We start from the raw sequence: 20,996 nt of genomic DNA on the forward strand, positions 1-20,996 counted from the left end.
ATGGAAGATTAATTATATTGTGTACATAAACATAAGAATAATTGTTTAATTTATTCACATATATATTAATTGAAAATCTTTCTTCCTTTCATTGCCTTTGAAAATCTTTGAGGTTTGAATATACTTAAACTTTGTTTGGCAGAATAATATGATGGGATTCATGATGGATTTTGATTTGAATTGTTTTTTATATTGATTTATTTAAATTCAAATAATATAATAAGTTAAACTATGATTTTGTCAATTCATTTAAATTTAGTTAGATCCAAGTCAAAATTAAAAAATTTTGAAACAACTATGTTTGGATAAAAATAATAAATTTAAATTGATTTATAAACATAAATAACTTAAAATTTTTATAATTCAAACCTTAATTCGAATAAAATCTTAAATTAGATTTGAGTTTGTTTGAGTGTATTAAAAATTATTTTTCATAATATTTTTTACTTAAAATATAAAAAAAAATCATAAACACAAAAAAAAAATTAATATTCAAAAATTTTTTAAAAGAAAAATTTTACTGCAATGCCAAAAGAGACTTACATGTGAAAATCACTATGCTTCAACCTTTCAAAGAGCAAATCCCATACATGCTGTGGATGAAACCAATGGATGAGAGATAATTGGTGGAAACACTCCTCCTGGACTTCTGTTCAACTAAAATTTAAAAACATGGGCGTCCATATTTGGTAATCAATCTTCATCATATCCATACAAGTAAATCTTCCAACATGTTTTGTCAAAACTCAGAATCTCAAACATCATTAATCAAATTTATTAAATCCAAATCCTTGAGTCAAGTAATCACATCAACGACTTGGCGTCCTTACATAATGTACCCGTACACATTTGCTGCCCTTGTCTGTCCGTTTCTCTTGCAACTCTCGATCAATTTCTGTGTGGTTCCTGAGAAAACACCAAAAAAAAGGAGCCTAATTTTCTCTGCTTTCTTCACAAAAAAGCTACACTACATCCAAGGCGAAAAGCTCTCACCTTTCCATGGTCATTGATAGCAACATCAAAACAGTAAAAAAACCGTTTTGATGTATTCATAATTTTCCATCAAATTCTCACTCGACTGATCAAAAAATGGATGATACCTGTGCTGTTTGTGCTGATACCCTTGAATGGGTTGCTTATGGACCATGTCTCCGTAAAGAAGTCTGCTCTACTTGCATAATTCGTCTTCGTTTCATCTGCAATGATTTTCATTGCTGCATTTGCAAATCAGAAACCATTTGCAAATCGGAAACCAACACCATCTTTGTCACTAAGGTTGATTATTACATAAACTGTCTTTTGATTTCTGGTTTTGATTATTATATTTTGAAAAGTTTTGGTTGTTTATGATGGTTTTAATTTCTGGGTTTTGACTTTTATACTGTAAAGTTTTGGTCTTTTTAATTTTTGGGTGTTGGTTTTTGTAGGCATTAGGGGATTATACGAGGATGATAAGTGACTTGAAGGGTTTAGGTGGAGTTAATGGAAAAGAGGGTAAAGTAGGGGAGTGTTGGTATCATGAAGGGACAAAGGCTTATTTTGATGATTTTGATCATTATAAGATGATTAAAGCTATGTGTAGGTTATCATGCAATGCTTGCAACAAGAAGGATGGAAGGTCAAAAGAGTTTAATAGCGTTGAGCAATTGAAGGGGCATTTGTTTCACAAGCATAGGCTGTTTATGTGTGGTCTGTGTTTGGAAGGTAGGAAGGTGAGAGTTGATTCATTGTTAACCTTTGCTTCTCAGCTTGGTATTTAAAGAAATGAACATCAATGGAGTGTTAGAACATGAGATCTAGAAATGGTATTGAAATGAGCTCAGTGAGATTATTATGTAGAATGTGCGGTAGGATTTGATTGTCCCATGTCAAAGAAAAATTTTCGTTCTTACATGGTCTTTGCTTTAGCAGGCATGCTTGTGTTCCCTGACTCGATTAAGTTTTGAACCAGATATTTACAAGTGAGCAGAAGTTATAGAATAGAGCACAATTGACTCAACATGTGAGGACGGGGGACTCGGTGGTTGATGGTAGTGAAAGTGAAAGAGGTGGATTTACAGGACATCCTATATGTGAGTTCTGTGAGAATCCTTTTTATGGAGATAATGAGCTTTACTTGCATTTGTCTACTGAGCATTTTACTTGCCACATATGCCCAAGGTAACCCATGCATTTTTCCCTTAAAAAGGCTTTCATGATTTTAGCGTTTTGTGTATGTCCATTTTGTTTTTTGTTCAATGCAGGCAACATCCTGAACAATATGAATACTTCAACAGTTAAGATAACTTGGAGGTTGATTATATTTTGTTTTCATATGTCTTACTCGCTTTTTTTTCATTATATGTCGAGATTGCTTTGTTTTTTAATCAACATACCAAACTTTATGTCTCATATCCATTTTCATCAAGAACATTTCTTATGCGAAGATGAGGCTTGCCTTGCAAAAAAGTTTATTGTTTTTGCAATTGAATCCGAATTAAAGGTGATATCTATTAGTCTTAATGATGCATCTTTTCCTTTTGGCTATCAATATTTAGAGTTTGTTTTTTATGTTTTCTGGATGTACTAAGTGACTACTAAGAAGACTTGTGTATTTCTGATATCGGTGGAGGTATAATGCCATGGAACATGGAGGGTGTTTGTCTCGCTCTAAGCGTAGTGCTGTACTTCAGGTGTGTTTCAATCTTTTTAATTGTTGGACGTTACCAATGTCATTGGCATTTTCTGCTTTCTTCATTTACAACATGCCTCTTTCATCTTTTACATCCAGATACCTACGAGTTTCCGGTTTCAGCAAATTAATGAACATTATCGGCATGTTAGTCGATCGAATCCATCAAGCTATCAAATGAACTTGCCCATTGTAGATAGCCATCTGACAGCCAATGCTGAAAGGCCTTGTGATATTTCATCAAATGCCCAAACAGTTTGTACTCCCAGAGAGGAACATGAAATTGATATAATTGTTAGCCCTTTCTAGTCATTAACCTCCACATATTCTGAGCCATCTTCAAGATATAATCATGTTTTAGGACAGAACTCTAGGAGTGTACCAATGAAAGAAACCCCTTTTCCTCCATTTCCGATGCCTCCAAGCAGCAACCAACAGAGATCCAGAAATGGTTTGGGTGGGTTGAGTGGGAATACAATGGCTACTTGCTTGCATTGCCGAAATATGGTAGAAGTCCTCAATTGCCAGCAGCAAACAGTCATCCTGTCTCATTAGCTAGTTTTTCTTACCACTCAAGGCCCGTTTCAGATTCTGAGGTTTTATCTCCATCCAGTTCTCTGAGTTCATCCCAGAGAAAGCCGGAGCTTTGCTCAGGTTGGACCATCAAAGACTAATGGACTTGTTGTCTCTTCAGATTTTGCAAGTTCATCTAGGACTTCAAATAGTAACAGCAAGGTCAGTCAAGGTACTGTGGCTCCAAATCCTGTAGACAGAACCTCTCACAAATCTCTTTCCAGTGCTCCTTCTCTGTCTAGAAGTGCCTCACCTTTGCTTAAGGTTGAGTATGTTCAATCTTCTAATAAGGCTCTAGTGGAAAAAATTAGTGCAGCATTGGAATTTAATGAGGAAAAATTCTGTGCATTTAAATTAATATCCAGAGTACCTCCGGGATATAATTGATACTTAAGAGTATCTTGCCTACGTGCATCAATTTGGCTTATCACATCTTGTCTTTGAACTAGCTAGACTTTCTCCCAGTGCTGAGAAGCAAAGAGAGCTTGTTGAGATTCATAATTGCACCGTTGGGAAGAATGGTTCTGTTAAAAATGGTTTGAGCATTGACAATGGTCGTTCCAAAAGCAAGAAAAGTTCAAAGAAAGGCATAGAGTAGTGTGATGGTAATGGTATCACAAGCTCAGAGAACATTTTGTCAGATAGTCTTAAGGTGGAGATCTTACCAAAGGAAGGGCATCATGGTGTAATAGGCAAATCAGAGATTTTAGTCGTGAAACAAACTAACTTAAATTTGTCAACGGAGACAAAGAGTGAAATTGTCGCTCAGCCAGATGGTGTCAACTCAAAGAAGAATGTGGGGGCTGGGGGAGGAGGGAATAAACCTAAGAAAAAAGCCTCAAAGTTCCTTAAGAACCGTGTCGGTGATACTTCTGCTGCCTCACTGCCCAATGTTGGTAATTCTGACGCTGATCCTGATGAAAAAGAAGAGAAAGCAGGTGTAGACAGCGATATGCTTGAACTGTTGCCGGTTCATGGAGTTTGGAGAAATGGGGGAGGCGGAAAGCTTGTTGCAATGTCCCAGAAAGATTGCAAAAAATGACCTTGCATGGGAGCATAGTGGAAACGCCTGTTTGTATGTATAGAAAGAACTGGCACCAGACTTGATTAATGTCTTTTTGTGTGGATGTTAAAGCATGTTGTTGCTAGGTACATACCAGTACATTAGAGGTTTAATCCCTTGGACTAACTAGGAATGTTTCAAGCTTTTGAATTAACTGTAATCTTTTCCTGTTTGTTTTAGGTTAATAGCAAAAAACTTGTTTTTGGTACGATTTGGTTGAATTGGAAATGTGATATTTGATATATTTTTTGATCAAATAGAATAATTAATTGGTAGTAGTATTTCTTTTAATGTATTTGAAGTTAGACACGGAAATGTTGGCAATCATGGATGCCATAATTGAAGATGGCTACTATATATGGTTTGGTGCCAAAAACAGAAGAAGAAAAAAGTAATGACAATTTAGGTTCAAAATTAGACTAAAAATGTAGCAATGAATGCTTTCATTAAGCAATTTAACACATGCTTTATTTGAAAAATGATCAACACAATATAAAACACTATTTAAATCATCAAAGTTGCAGGAAAGACAAGAGTAGGGATTGAAGGAGATAGAGCGAGGAAGGGGAGGGGGCGCAAGGTAGTTTGCAACCCCAAACGTCAGCCACAATGATTCACAGGCTGTCTCGCTAATTGGTCAGCCATGGAATTTCCTTCACGAATAACGCTAACAAAAGGTAGATTCCAAACACCACGATCCTTACCCAAGGGCTTAGCTGGTGCGAGTTCTTGAGAGGACGTCCACTGTCATATCATCAGCAAGATTCTGCACCATTTGTTTCTTCTTCTGGCCTCCCCATTGCAGGTATATTTTGTCATTTTCAGGTATGGAAAGAAAGAATGGTAAGCATTTTTGGGTTGTTAGAGAAAATTGCCAGGACAAATCCTATGAACCACATCCTAATTAATTAGAATCAACAGAAAATAACACTCGGAAAGCTACACATTATTTCTGAAAGTAGCAATCCAGGGGGGGAAGAAAAAAGATTAAAGATCAATACAAAGAGAAAGACCAGCAGAAACTATAGCAGGACAGCATAAATCATCAAGCCTAGATCATTAGCAAATTAACTCGAGCCCTGGATCAAAATGGAAGCTCAAAGATTACTTTGAATGAAAACAAAGTGCCTCACAACATAAATAAAACCAGATTCCAGTCCAACATAATCGGAGCAAAAATTAAATCAGAAATTGTTACAAAGTCTTGTTGGGTTCAACAGTAAAGGTAAGATTCAGAATCCCAATGTGTAGGAATATAATGGCAGAATCGGAAACTGAAGAAAAGAAGAAAGATTTACAAAGGATTGATGTTTGGCAATAGAAATCAATCAACTAGTGATACCAGCTGAAAGAACTAAATTAATAAACAGGGTACGCAGTGCTGCTACCTCTTCATTATCCTGAACAGTTTTCTCAGTTGATGTTGGTCTCCCGTTAGATCACCCGAAAGCAACCAACTACCACAGTAAGCCATGAACTCAGCAATGGCAAGCTGTGATGCTAAGCCCTTGAATGGATAACACTTGTTACCATTCCAGCAGTGGCATCCGAATCAAAAGTTTTCTCATAGCAACCCAAAGTGGAGTAGTATTCATCAATAGAAGAAAAACTTCTCGATGTTTGTTTCTGTCCCTATACCTAATGAAATTGGGAGATAACACAGGCCTCCATAACTTGAAACAGAATGAAACCTGTACAACGACTTAGTCTGGCGGTCTATAAAAAACTTCCAGTATCATATCTTCTGTTTGTTTTCATTCTGTCCAGTAATGTTGTATTTGACATTCCTTTCTCATTCTTCCGCTTTCAAATTTCATAAGCATTTAAGTTTATACGAAACAATGCAAGTAAATTATAGCCGATAGTGCAGTTTTTAGTGGACCGAAGTCTTAAGAAATCATCGAGTTATATTAAATGATCGCAAAATTATCTGGCTTTTTTTTTTTTAAAAAAGAAAACTTTAAAGTTATGTTGATCCAACATTTTTTTTAATAGATAAAATAATTTTTTGGTAATATTTTTATGTATTTAGGTTAAATTAAGTTAATACACTCAACTCGTGACTTAATTTATAAATTTCATTGAATTTAATAATTTTATTTTTTAAAATTTATTTGAATAATTAATAATATAAAAAAAATATAAACAAGGGTCCTAAATAAAATTTAAATTCAAAAAATAAAAAAATAAATAAAAAATAAATAAAAAAAGGATAGTTTGACTTAATAACTTAAAGAAAAATAAAAAGAGAAGCCAAGCATATTTAGGGATTGCAAGAGACCAAAGCCGAAGTGCCTGCCTCATGCCCATGGAACAAAAAAAACCTTTGTTATGTAAATTTTGGATATTTTTTGTATGGTTCTATATCTTTTAATTGTTCTTTCTTACAACAAATCATGAGAAATCTGATATTAATTTGATAAAAATAAAATATGTGATTGAAAAAAAAGGTTCGAGAGTAAAAAGACAAGAACATTGCGGATTCAGGTTCCTTTTCTCCCAATCTTTTAAAGTAATGTATAATGTTTTCATTGCCACTTAATGCATCTGGATGTCCACAACCACTACGGAATTATTTTAAAAGGATACATGAGAGTATGCTATAAGTTGTTTTTTAAAATATTTTGTTTGAAAATATATTAAAATAATATTTTTTAAAATATATTTTTGATATCAGTATATTATTTAAAAATATTAAAAAATTTAAAATAAAAAAATTTAAATTTTAATTAAAAAAATTCAATCCCAATACTAAACACTCCTAAATAGCTTGTCGCTTTCGTAAGATTGCCATTAAATCAACAAAATATCAGACACGTATAAAATACCAACATTGAAGAATGAGATGTATTTATGTAATACAACAAATATTTATCTTAATTGGCTAACTTAATTATGAATTTTCATGTGATTTTGTTTTAGTAAAATTATTTTAAAGACTAATTTCATTTTACTCCATGAGATTTGAGTTAGTTTCTCTGTGTAATGTTTTAATTGTATCAATGTGATGGGTACAAAAATCTAAAATGTTTAAAAATAAAGTTGAAGTCAAAAGTGTTTGATAGGTTCTAATTTCTTAGTTAAAGTAATCTAATTCTTTTTTTTGTCAAGGTGTTTGATAAATTGATATAAAAAATTTAAATAATTAATAATAATAGATGGTATCTAGTAAGTTAAGATAACCGATAACTGTGGTAATAATAAGTAGTGTCTAGTAAATCAAAATAGCTATTACTTGAACAAAATTTCCTTTAATAGACTCGAGGAATATCCTATAGTAAAGTCAACAACTTTATAGAGAGATAAAGTGCAATGATATTTTAAAGGGATAAATTTTAAAAATATATATATTAAAATTATTATGAATGAAAAGATTGTGAACCTGTTGTTTGAATGATTCATGTTGTATTTATAGCTTATAAATCTTATTTTTTTGTAGTAAAAGGTAATGTCTGATAAACTAACGTGACTAATAGTTGTGGTAGTAATAGGAGGTGTATGGTAAGATAAGGTGGCTAGTACCTATAAAAAGTCTCTCTTATAATAAAATCAATAACTTTATAAAGAGAAAAAATACAATGATAATTTAGAGAGATATGCTCTGAAAATATATATGCTAAAAATATTAAAAATAAAAAAAATTATGAATTTAGTATTTGAAAGATTCATAGTATATTCATAGCCTATAAATCTTATATTTTTTATAAAAATAAAAAAGTAAAATATAATTTTATTATTATAATATTTTAAATTATATTTTATTCAAAATAATATATATTTACGACAAGTATTCAACTCAAGCAAAATACCTAAACCTATTAAAAATAAAAATAAAATCTAGACGCGTTGCTTTCACCAAGTATATTAGGCTTGGGCAGGCACCCAAACCCAAACACCTTGCATGCTGTGCAGCACGTCCAACCAAGTTTTTAGGCTTGGGCTTGAGTTAGCACTTAAGGTGATTGGCTTAAACCTAGCACCAGTTGGGCATCACTGTATAAGAAAAATCTGGAATTTATCAGCTTTATAATAAAAAAAAAATGGAAGCAAATTATCGAATATAGCACGATTATAATATGTATCGTCTATAGAGATCAAATCCGACAGCAACCATTTCATTGAAACCAGATGTGTCTTCGCGAGACTTTCTTGCAACCTTTTATGGCATGTAAACTATTTTTCTCTATCGTGAGAATTGGTTACCTATAGCAGGCCTGCATTGTTCATGAATCATGATCATCAGACGTCAAGATTTGTGTGCATTCATCTAATGCAAAACTTGCAAATAGATCTTGGTTCTACATTTTAAAGGAAATTGTGTGTACTTTGGAGATTAAATGGGTTAATTTCCTGAATGAAATAGACTAGGATTATCCTAGAGGACTGAAAGTTTTTTTTTTTTTTTTACATTTACATATCAAAATTATTTAAGAAAACATTAATTTGATGTTTTTTTAGATGAGAAATAATTTAAAAATCAATTTGACAAACAAAGTAATTAATGCAAAGCTAGCAAATTGGTTGATGAGTTTATTTCCTTTTTTAATTCACAGATAAGTATGCAATTAGATATGTTTTAAGTAAATTATCCAAAATAGTTGCTTAATCTATCTTGCCATCTTATTAATTAACTTTTTGGATCCATTTCAAAAAAAAGAAAGAAAAAAACAGATATAATGAAAAGAAAGAGAAAATAAAATGAAAAATACACAAAAAAATAATAAAAACATCTGTATCAATGATTTTAATATTTATTAACTAATTACTAATTTCATCATGGGGCAACATATTTATTAGTTAATAACTAATTTCTATATTTCAGCTGCCCTATGCCCCAAAGAATTGAATAGATCAATAATATTTGTATTGCTTACTGCATTCAAAGGATGGGCTCCCTCGTCTAGTCGACCACTACTATATATAAAGGAAGAAGAAGAAGAAAATCTGAAAACAAGTTCATTATAACTTGTAAAGGCTACAAGATAGAATAGTTTGTGGCTAATATACCACAACGTCGACATCAAAAGCAATGGCCAGACGATGCCTTCCTTTACTTTTGTTATTGCAGGTTTGGTTACAGCTTGCTTCCGCCCACTCCATTGTTAAGTTTCTTCCTGGGTTTCAGGGGCCCCTTCCCTTCCACCTTGAAACAGGGTGAGTTTCAGACCTTCACTTTTACTGGTTTACTGATTTTACTACAGCACACGCATGCGTAAGATACACGTAAATCTTGATCTAAATTACGTGCATGCAATGGTGGGTGTGTGGAGTTATCAGGTATGTTGGGGTGGATGAAGCGGAGGATGTGCAGCTCTTCTACTACTTCATCAAGTCCCACAGGAATCCTAAAGAGGACCCTCTCTTGCTTTGGCTAACTGGTGGCCCGGGCTGCTCCGCCTTCTCTGGTCTTGCTTTTGAAATCGGTAAGAGAAGCGAAGCAGCTCACTCAATTACAGATATAATACTGCAATTGAAATGTACATGACAAGATAATACAAGAGAAATTCTGAAATGTTTTCTGTCCCCCTTTCACTAAGAGAGTTACAATATATATATACATCAAGAAGTATCAAAACCCTTAATTCTAGCATCTAATAAACATAATCAGATTCTTTAATACTAGGCCTAGACAATAATTGAGATCTTTAGAGAGAATCCAGGGATATACAGCTATGACAGAAATTAAACAAAGAAAGAAGAATATAGTGACAGCTAAGGAGAATATACTGACAGCTACAAAAGAAAGACTAATAACTATTAAAAAAATGAAATAAAAGAGAATATATTGACATCCCCCCTCAAATTGATGCGGGTAGGTCGAACAACATCAATTTGCGACTGAGAAACTTATGTCGTTGGCGTGTCAAGGCTTTTGTAAAGGCATCAGCTATTTGAAGAGCAGTATTGAGATGAGGAAGAGTGATAACACCGCGAGTAAAGGCCTCCCTAATATAATGACAGTCCACCTCTATGTGCTTGGTGCGTTCATGGTAGACCAGATTTGCAGCTATTTGAATAGCACTAGTATTATCACCATGAAGTGGAGTAGGAGCAGTAGGGGGGAACCCAAGTTCAGAAATAAGACCACGTAACCACACAATTTCAGAACAAGCTGCTGACATGGCTCGATACTCAGCCTCTGTAGAAGATTTAGAGACACAATCCTGCTTCTTACACTTCCAAGAGATCAAGGCATCTCCAAGAAAAATGCACCAGCCTGTAATAGATTTTCTAGTATCTGGGCAGCCAGCCCAATCCGCATCACTATAGGAAGTCAAGGTAAGAGTAGAATGTTTGGGAAAAAACAACCCACGAGTAGGGGACCCAATTAAGTATCGAATAAGACGACGAACTGCAGCAAGATGAAGATGTCGAGGTGCCTGCATAAATTTGCTAACTATATGGACAGCATAGGAGATATCAGGCCTTGTAATTGTTAGGTAGATAAGACTACCAACAAGTTGCCGATATAAAAAAGGATTAGGCAAAAGCTCGCCTTCATCTTTTCGGTATTTCACATTCACCTCCATTGGTGTATCAACAGCAGTAGCATTCTTTAAATCAGCAAGCTCAATGAGATCCTGAATATATTTATGTTGATTTAAGAACAAACCATGATCTCTAGAGTGAACTTCCAGCCCCAAAAAATATGTGAGATGTCCAAGATCTTTCATTTGAAATGTACTATGTAACATATGTTGAAGCTTGGTGATCAACCCAATGTCATTACCAGTGAGGATAATATCATCAACATAAACTAAGAGAAATACCATACCAGTGGTGGTCTTGTAAAAGAAAAGGGATGAATCATATTGACTTTGTGTGAAGGAGAAGGTGAGAAGAGTGTTGCGAAACTTCTCAAACCAGGCTCTAGGTGCTTGTTTCAACCCATACAAAGAGCGTCTTAGTTTGCAAACTGCATTAGAAGCCTTTATGGACATACCAGGTTGACTCCTACTCAGGCATCATCGTTCCAGTTGTCGTTCAAAAGATTTCCAATGGTATGATACAAAATTGGCCATTATGGTATCGAAATGACAGGGTCTGTTTGCAATTTTTTTTAATTGCCAGTTTTTCTTTAATCCCGCTCGAGATTATCTTGAAGCAAGCTGTTCAATGGTTGCAGGGAACAATGATGGTATCAAACCACTAATAAATCTCAAGGTTTAATTATATATTCCATTATTTTCTTTCTTACTGATCCTGCAATTTTTTTTTTTTTTTAAAAGGTGCCTGTTTGTAGAAAAATAACTGGACTTTGTTTATTAGAAAACTTGAAGAATAGAAAAACAGAAAGAAAAGAACTTACTTACATGCTTGCATCTAAGATTTGCTGATGAAAGTGGTGTTTTAATTTGCATGGTTGCAGGGATACACACTTGGGAACCCTTGTACTGATCCTACTTTTGATTTGAACTCAAGGATTCCATTTTCTCATGGAATGGGACTTATTTCTGATGAACTCTATGAGGTGATCCACTTGGTATTGTAATGTCTGTCTTACTAGCTCAGAATCATGTCTAAATAGTGCCACACATTGCTTCAGTCACTGAAGAAAAGTTGTGGAGGAGAATATCAAACGATCGACCCGTAAAATTCAGAGTGTTTGAAAAATCTAGAGGCTCGTGACAAGGTATTCAACCACAACTATATTGTGTGAATGTCCTTCATGTTTTTCCTTGGAATTTCATTGTTAATGCAACTAGAGCTATTTGCCTTCTTAGTGGATTTCAGAAATTGAAGAGTCCCATATTTTGGAACGCAAGTGTCCTAGTGTTACCCCTCGTCTGATAGAGATGATGGGCGAAAGAAGACATCTCCGTGAGAACTCTCAAGAATTCCTCCATTTCAAACCTGATCTTCCTACCATCGGATGTCGTGTAATTCCCTTTCCTCTTTCTCTGATATACAACATGCATATATACAAGAAAAGAATTTGTTAAGGAAAGAATAATCCTTAAAGCAAAACTCGTATAGTTTGTCGCAACATCACAAGATAATGATATAAAATGTTGACAGAAGAACATCAGGGAAACAGATAATTGACATAATGTTCTTTTTTATGAATTTATGCAAGTTTGTTTCTGTTCCTTTCCTCATTTTGGGATTTTTCCTTGATGCCTACAGACTTATGGACATCTTCTTGCTACTTAATGGGCAAATGATGATAATGTCCGCAAAGCACTCCATGTACGAGAAGTATGGGATTGGGAATAGTCGTCAGAATTTTAACTAGCAAGAAATGATTAAGTGAATAATGCGATCCTGTTTTCATGCAGGGAAGTATCGGGGAGTGGCAACGATGCAATTATAAATCACCTTATACTTGTGAAATTAAGAGCAGCGTCAAGAATCATATAGACCTTGGGATAAAAGGTTACCGCAGATTGATCTACAGGTGGTTTTTTCTTTATTCATATCACATACTATGACACTATACAGTTTGGTTGATATATTCTGTCCTTTTATTGATTGAGCAGTGGCGATCATGACATAGAGGTACCATTCTTGGGAACTCAAGCATGGATAAGATCCTTAAACTACTCTATTGTTGATGACTGGAATCCATGGCACTTTCAAGGTCAAGTCGCAGGGTATGTTCTTCAAATGAATATTAGTTTTGATCAATCTGCTGGTGTTCTGTAACTATTCTCTAGCCCTTAATTTTCCTGTAGGAAGAGCCTCTTAAATGAAGAAAATGAGTGATTTGGATGTTTGTGCGTGTAGATACACGAGGACTTACTCTAGTCGATTGACATTTGCGACTGTAAAGGTAAGGGATTCAGAATTTCTCCATTTTTGTTGCACTGATGATTCTAAGATGTATATTATTGGACTCAATTTCAAGCTCTCACTTTGTACTTCATTGTTTGGCTAATTTGTAGGGTGGAGGGCACACTGCTCCTGGATACAGGCCTGCAGAATGTTTTGTCATGTTTAAAAGGTGAATAGTTAAAGAACCTTTGTAACTAGGCTGCGACCAAACGCGCTGCCATTGTAGTGGCCAAGCTGAATTTTATAAACACAAGTCATGCTCTGGGTTCTGAAAAGAGGAGATGGTGTTGAGTCACCCAACGTGGAGAAAAACTGAGTGCAAGTATAGAGCTGAATCTCTTGTGTACTGTGAGCTCTGTGTGCAATTCCTGTTTTGTGAAATTCTTCTAACATCTTTACCCTCATGTTATTGTCGAACTGTTGAAAATATTAAGTGCACTTTTGGGATTGTTTTTCGCTTACAATTTTTCTATATGATCAATTGATATAGATTTGTTGATGTATAGGCTTTTCTGGTCCGTGGGATTTTCGGCAACAAGAGCACATGTTCTGAAGTTCATCAATGCCGGCATGCTTATCCGGAATTTAGGCCATAGTTTCTTAGCTAAGCAATCATTATTCTTCTTTCTTTTCTTGAAAACCAGTCATTATATTATTATGAAATCAATTCAAATGATGCTCATAGTTTTCAAAAGATTTGAGAATTTTTTTAATATTTTTTTATTGTTTTGATTTATTAATATTAAAAATAGAGAAATAAAAAAGATTATTTGATATATTCATGTTATTGTCGAACTGTTGAAAATATTAAGTGCACTTTTGGGATTGTTTTTTGTAAAGCCATTTAATTAGGTGGCATAATTGATGAGATTTGAGTGAGAGATGAGTTGTAATTGGTGGAGTATGAGTGGAGGATGAGTTGTTAGGCATATATTCCTCCTAAATTTATGACTATTATACCCTCACTCTTGCCTATAAATAGGCAATGCATTCAAGCCTATATGCACACCAAAAAATTAGAGAGAAGAAGAAGAGAGTGAAGAGAGAGTAATCCCACAAAATTGTGAGGTATTTGTGATAGAGTAAGTGAGGTGTTTTCTCCTAATAATAGAGAGATTCTTAGTTGTTCTCCTATTATTAGAGAGAGGTTGTAATTCCCATATTACTTAGTAAAATCCTTCTATACTTGTCCATTACTTAGTAAAATCCTTCTATACTTGTTTGTGGACGTAGTCCAATTGGGTGAACCACGTAAATTCTTATGTGTTCCATTTCTCATTTTATCCGGTCTCTTATCTTTTATCTTGTCGGGTTTGCATGCCAGCATCCTAACAGTGGTATCAGAGCTTTTTGGTTGGTGTTGTTAATACACAAAGTTATTCGTGCTTACTAGTACTATTCACCTATACGGCTCTATTCATCTATACGGTACTGTTCACGAAGGTTATTGTTGGCGTATATAGAAAGTCAGTGCGGTGATTAAATACAGTCTAGGAAGTTTTGTCTAAGGAGATTGGGTTTTAAGCGGGACCGTTTGTGACCCCTCCAATCTTTCCTGGGAACTTACTTAGTGAAGTATTATTCACACGATACTATTTCTATATACGTTACAGATCTGTGAAACGGTGATAGCTGAATAGATCTTGGTGAATACAATGGCAGCAAAGTACGAGATTGAGAGGTTTAATGGGAGCAATTTCTCATTGTGGAAAATGAGAATTAAGGCAATCTTAAGAAAAGACAATTGTTTGGCAGCAATTAGGGATCGGCCCGCGGAGATCACTGATAATACAAAATGGAATGAGATGGATGGCAATGCTATTGCTAACATACATTTAGCATTAGCCGATGAAGTGTTATCAACTGTGGCGGAAAAGAAAACAGCTAAGGAGATATGGGAGACTCTAACAAAGCTATACGAGTCCAAGTCTTTGCACAATAAGATTTTCTTAAAGCGGAGACTTTATACCCTTCAAATGGCAGAAACCACGTTGGTGACTGACCACATCAACACAATAAGAACTCTATTTTCACAACTCACTACATTGGGCTAGCAAATAGAGGAAAATGAACGTGCAGAGCTTCTACTTCAAAGTCTTCTTGATTCGTATGATCAGCTCATTATCAACTTGACAAATAATATCCTCTCAGATTATCTAGTCTTCGATGATGTTGCAGCCGCTATCTTGGAAGAAGAAAATAGGCGCAAAAACAAAAGAGACAGAAACAGTTCAAACCAAGCAGAGGCATTGTTGGTGTCAAGAGGAAGATCAACAGAGCGTGGCTCTAGTGGGAGTCAAAGGCATGGGAGGTCCAAATCAAGAAGTAAGAAGGCTGTGAAATGCTACAACTGTGGCAAAAAGGGGCACTTCAAAAAGGATTGTTGGTTTAAAAAGGGTATAGAGAATTCTGCAGAGTCATCAAAATCTCAAGGGTGTGTTGCGAGCAACTCAGAAGATGGAGATGTTTTATATAGTGAAGCAGTGACAATCTCTACAGATACAGAAGAGCTCACTGAGGTCTGGCTAATGGATTCAGGAGCAACATGGCATATGACTCCTAATCGAGATTGGTTCCATACATATAAACCTATCTCTGGAGGTAAAATGTTCATAGGTGATAATCATACTTTAGAGATTGTTGGCATTGGCACCATCAAATTGAAGATGTATGATGACTTGATTCGTACTATTTCAGAAGTGCGACATGTGAAAGACTTAAAGAAGAATCTTTTGTCTATAGGACAATTTGATAGTCTTGGCTGTAAGATCCGAACAGACAATGGAATTATGAAAATTATCAAAGGAGCGCTGGTGGTTTTAAAGGCAAGAAAGATAGTTGCAAATGTATTTGCATTAATGGGAGAAACACATCATAAGGTAGAAGCGTCAATCGCATCAGCCAGTCCTGCAGAAGAGAAGACGATGATGTGGCATCAAAAACTAGGTCACATGTCAGAAAAAGGTTTAAAGGTTCTCTCTAATCAGAAGTTACTCCCTGGGCTTACAAAGGTTACTTTACCTTTTTGTGAGCACTGTGTTACAAGTAAACAACATAGGTTGAAGTTTGGCACATCTACAACTAAGAGCAAATGCATCTTAGACCTGATTCACTCTGATGTTTGGCAAGCACCGGTTGTATCCTTGGGAGGAGCAAGATACTTTGTATCATTCATAGATGACTTCTTTAGGAGATGTTGGGTGTATCCAATTAGAAGGAAGGCAGATGTGCTTACAGTCTTTAAAACTTTCAAAGCGCGGGTGGAACTTGAATCTGAAAAGAAGATCAAGTGTTTGAGGATTGACAATGAAGGAGAATATACCAGTCATGAATTTGATAACTTCTGTCAACATGAAGGTATCAAAAGGCAGTTCACAACGGCATACACTCCACAACAAAATGGAGTGGCAGAGCGGATGAACATAACTCTATTAGAAAGAACAAGAGCAATGTTGAAGGCTGCAGGTCTAGGAAAGTCATTCTGGGCAGAAGCAGTCAATACCGCCTGTTATGCGATAAATCGATCTCCATTAACCGCAATTGAGCTAAAGACACCGATGGAGATGTGGACTGGAAAACCAGCTGATTATTCTCGATTGCATATATTTGGAAGTCATGTGTACGTGATGTACAATACACAAGAAGTTAGCAAGCTAGATTAAAAATCCAGAAAATGTGTATTTTTAGGATATGCTGATGGAGTGAAGGGGTATCGCTTGTGGGATCCCACTGCCCACAAGGTAGTGATCAGCAGAGATGTCATATTTGCAGAAGGTAAAATGCAAATGGAAGAACGTAATAGCATTCTAAGGGAGACTACAACAGTCCATGTAGAAAATACTCAGAATCATGCTTCTTCTGAAGCTGTACCAGAGCATGATGAGCAAGAACAAATAGAATCTGAAACTCCTGAAGTTCGACGGTCAACTCGTGAAAGAAGACCACCGGCTTGGCACTCAGAATATGTTACTGAAAGTAACATTGCATACTGTCTTCTAACAGAGGATGGAGAGCCATCAACTTTCCATGAGGCTATCAAAAGCACAGATGTATCTATGTGGATGACAGCAATGCAAGAGGAGATTGAAGCTCTGCACAAGAATAATACTTGGGATCTTGTTCCGCTACCACAAGGAAGAAAGGCCATTGGCAACAAATGGATTTACAAGATAAAACGTGATGGCAATGATCAAGTGGAGCGGTATCGTGCAAGATTGGTGGTGAAAGGATATGCTCAGAAAGAAGGAATAGACTTCAATGAGATATTTTCTCCGGTGGTACGACTTACGACAATCAGAGTAGTCTTGGCAATGTGTGCTATATTTGATCTTCACTTGGAGCAGTTAGACGTGAAAACTGCATTTCTTCATGGAGAACTTGAAGAAGAAATTTATATGCTCCAACCAGAGGGTTTTGCTGAAACAAGCAAGGAGAACTTGGTTTGCAGGTTGAACAAATCTCTATACGGTCTCAAACAGGCGCCGAGGTGTTGGTATAAGAGATTTGATTCCTTCATAATTAGCCTTGGGTACAACAGACTCAGTTCAGACCATTGTATGTATTACAAGAGGTTTGAAGAAGATTTCATCATTTTGTTGTTGTACGTGGATGACATGTTGGTGATAGGCCCCAACAAAGATCGAGTCCAAGAATTAAAGGCACAGTTGGCTAGGAAATTTGATATGAAGGACTTGGGACCAGCAAACAAGATTCTAGGGATGCAAATTTACCGAGACAGAAGTAAGAGGAAGATTTGGCTTTCTCAAAAGAATTATTTGAAGAAGATCTTGTGACGCTTCAACATGCAAGATTGTAAGCCAATTTCCACCCCAATTCCTATTAACTTCAAATTATCCTCAAGTATGTCTCCTAGCAATGAAGCAGAGAGGATGGAGATGTCTCGAGTACCGTATGCATCAGCAGTGGGAAGTTTAATGTTTGCCATGATATGTACAAGACCGGACATTGCACAAGCAGTGGGAGCAGTTAGTCGATACATGGCAAATCCTGGTAGAGAGCATTGGAATACTATTAAGAGGATCTTGAGATACATCAAGGGTACCTCAGATGCTGCATTATGTTATGGAGGATCAGAATTTACTATCAGAGGTTATGTTGATTCAGATTTTACTGGTGACCTTGAGAAAAGGAAGTCCACTACGGGCTATGTGTTCATAATTGCAGAAGGAGCTGTGAGCTGGGTTTCTAAACTTCAGACTGTTGTAGCGTTATCCACAACAGAAGCTGAGTACATGGCAGCTACACAAGCTTGTAAAGAAGCAATATGGATGAAGAAACTTATGGAGGAGCTCGGGCACAAACAAGAGAATATTCTTTTGTATTGTGATAGTCAAAGTGCCTTACATATTGCAAGGAATCCAGCGTTTCATTCAAGAACAAAACACATAGATGTTCAGTATCACTTTGTTCGCGAAGTGGTGGAAGATGGAAGTGTGGATTTTCAGAAGATTCACACAAAGGAAAACCCAGCAGATGCTTTGACCAAACCGGTCAACACTGATAAGTATATATGGTGCAGATCCTCTTATGGCCTAACAAAAACGTAAACAACATGAAGATGACAAGTATAGAAAGGATAGAAGAAGAATCATAGATAATCAAGTGTGAAGACTTGAATGTAAAGCCATTTAATTAGGTGACATAATTGATGGGATTTGAGTGGGAGATGAGTTGTAATTGGTGGAGTATGAGTGGAGGATGAGTTGTTAGGCATATATTCCTCCTAAATTTATGACCATTATACCCTCACTCTTGCCTATAAATAGGCAATGCATTCAAGCCTATATGCACACCAAAAAAATAGAGAGAAGAAGAAGAGAGTGAAGAGAGAGTAATCCCACAAAATTGTGAGGTATTTGTGATAGAGTAAGTGAGGTGTTTTCTCCTAATAATAGAGAGATTCTTAGTTGTTCTCCTATTATTAGAGAGAGGTTGTAATTCCCATATTACTTAGTAAAATCCTTCTATACTATTACTTAGTAAAATCCTTCTATACTTGTCTGTGGACGTAGCCCAATTGGGTGAACCACGTAAATTTTTGTGTGTTCCATTTCTCATTTTATCCGGTCTCTTATCTTTTATCTTGTCGGGTTTGCATGCCAGCATCCTAACATTTTTCGCTTACAATTTTTCTATATGATCAATTGATATAGATTTGTTGATATAGGCTTTTCTGGTCCATGGGATTTTCGGCAACAAGAGCACATGTTTTGAAGTTCATCAATGCCGGCATGCTTATCCGGAATTTATGCCATAATTTCTTAGCAAAGCAATCATTATTCTTCTTTCTTTTCTTGAAAACCAGTCATTATAATATTATGAAATCAATTCAAATGATGCTCATAGTTTTCAAAAGATTTGAGAATTTTTTTAATATTTTTTTATTGTTTTGATTTATTAATATTAAAAATAGAGAAATAAAAAAGATTATTTGATATATTTTTAAATAAAAAATTAAAAAAATATATCCACTCTGACAGTACCAAACAGAGCTACTATTTCTGTCTTACTTATTTTCTTATGAGTACTGTCAACAGAGCTACTATTTCTGTCTTCATATTTATTTTCTTACGAGTAAATAGAGTTGAGGACAACAAATTACGCAACCTCCATGGATTGCAATTGATATCGCCAGAGGACTTACTAACGCATGTAACTACGCAGTGTTATCCCATCTAATTTTTCAACAAGGGAGTTTGTACAAGAGTCTGATAAAAAATAATTTTTAAAGAGCTTTTTTTATTTAAAAAATCTATGAAATGATCTAAAAATATTAATTAAAACAATAGGTATCACAGTCACCACCACCGGTACTTAAAAGATAAAACACCTTTGTTAATATGATTACCCGTAAAATTAATCAAGATAGACACACATAAATGATGATAATGTCCGTAAAGCACTCCATGTACGAGAAGTATGGGATTGGGAATAGTCGTCAGAATTTTAACTAGCAAGAAATGATTAAGTGAATAATGCGATCCTGTTTTCATGCAGGGAAGTATCGGGGAGTGGCAACGATGCAATTATAAATCACCTTATACTTGTGAAATTAAGAGCAGCGTCAAGAATCATATAGACCTTGGGATAAAAGGTTACCGCAGATTGATCTACAGGTGGTTTTTTCTTTATTCATATCACATACTATGACACTATACAGTTTGGTTGATATATTCTGTCCTTTTATTGATTGAGCAGTGGCGATCATGACATAGAGGTACCATTCTTGGGAACTCAAGCATGGATAAGATCCTTAAACTACTCTATTGTTGATGACTGGAATCCATGGCACTTTCAAGGTCAAGTCGCAGGGTATGTTCTTCAAATGAATATTAGTTTTGATCAATCTGCTGGTGTTCTGTAACTATTCTCTAGCCCTTAATTTTCCTGTAGGAAGAGCCTCTTAAATGAAGAAAATGAGTGATTTGGATGTTTGTGCGTGTAGATGCATGAGGACTTACTCTAGTCGATTGACATTTGCGACTGTAAAGGTAAGGGATTCAGAATTTCTCCATTTTTGTTGCACTGATGATTCTAAGATGTATATTATTGGACTCAATTTCAAGCTCTCACTTTGTACTTCATTGTTTGGCTAATTTGTAGGGTGGAGGGCACACTGCTCCTGGATACAGGCCTGCAGAATGTTTTGCCATGTTTAAAAGGTGGATAGTTAAAGAACCTTTGTAACTAGGCTGCGACCAAACGCGCTGCCATTGCAGTGGCCAAGCTGAATTTTATAAACACAAGTCATGCTCTGGGTTCTGAAAAGAGGAGATGGTGTTGAGTCACCCAACGTGGAGAAAAACTGAGTGCAAGTATAGAGCTGAATCTCTTGTGTACTGTGAGCTCTGTGTGCAATTCCTGTTTTGTGAAATTCTTCTAACATCTTTACCC

General features: G+C 35.5%; 2 pseudogenes; both read left to right on the plus strand.

Moving 5' to 3' along the window:
• The first annotated feature begins 629 nt into the window (after positions 1–629).
• Positions 630–4,506, plus strand: LOC105110660 (E3 ubiquitin-protein ligase HEL2-like; annotated as a pseudogene).
• A 4,684-nt stretch (positions 4,507–9,190) lies between these two features.
• LOC105110669 (serine carboxypeptidase-like 18) lies at positions 9,191–20,909 on the plus strand (annotated as a pseudogene).
• The last annotated feature ends 87 nt before the right edge of the window (positions 20,910–20,996 follow it).

The sequence above is a fragment of the Populus euphratica genome, unplaced genomic scaffold, assembly GCF_000495115.2.
Source record: "Populus euphratica unplaced genomic scaffold, PopEup_1.0 scaffold255.1, whole genome shotgun sequence".
NCBI classification, from domain to species: Eukaryota; Viridiplantae; Streptophyta; class Magnoliopsida; order Malpighiales; family Salicaceae; genus Populus; species Populus euphratica.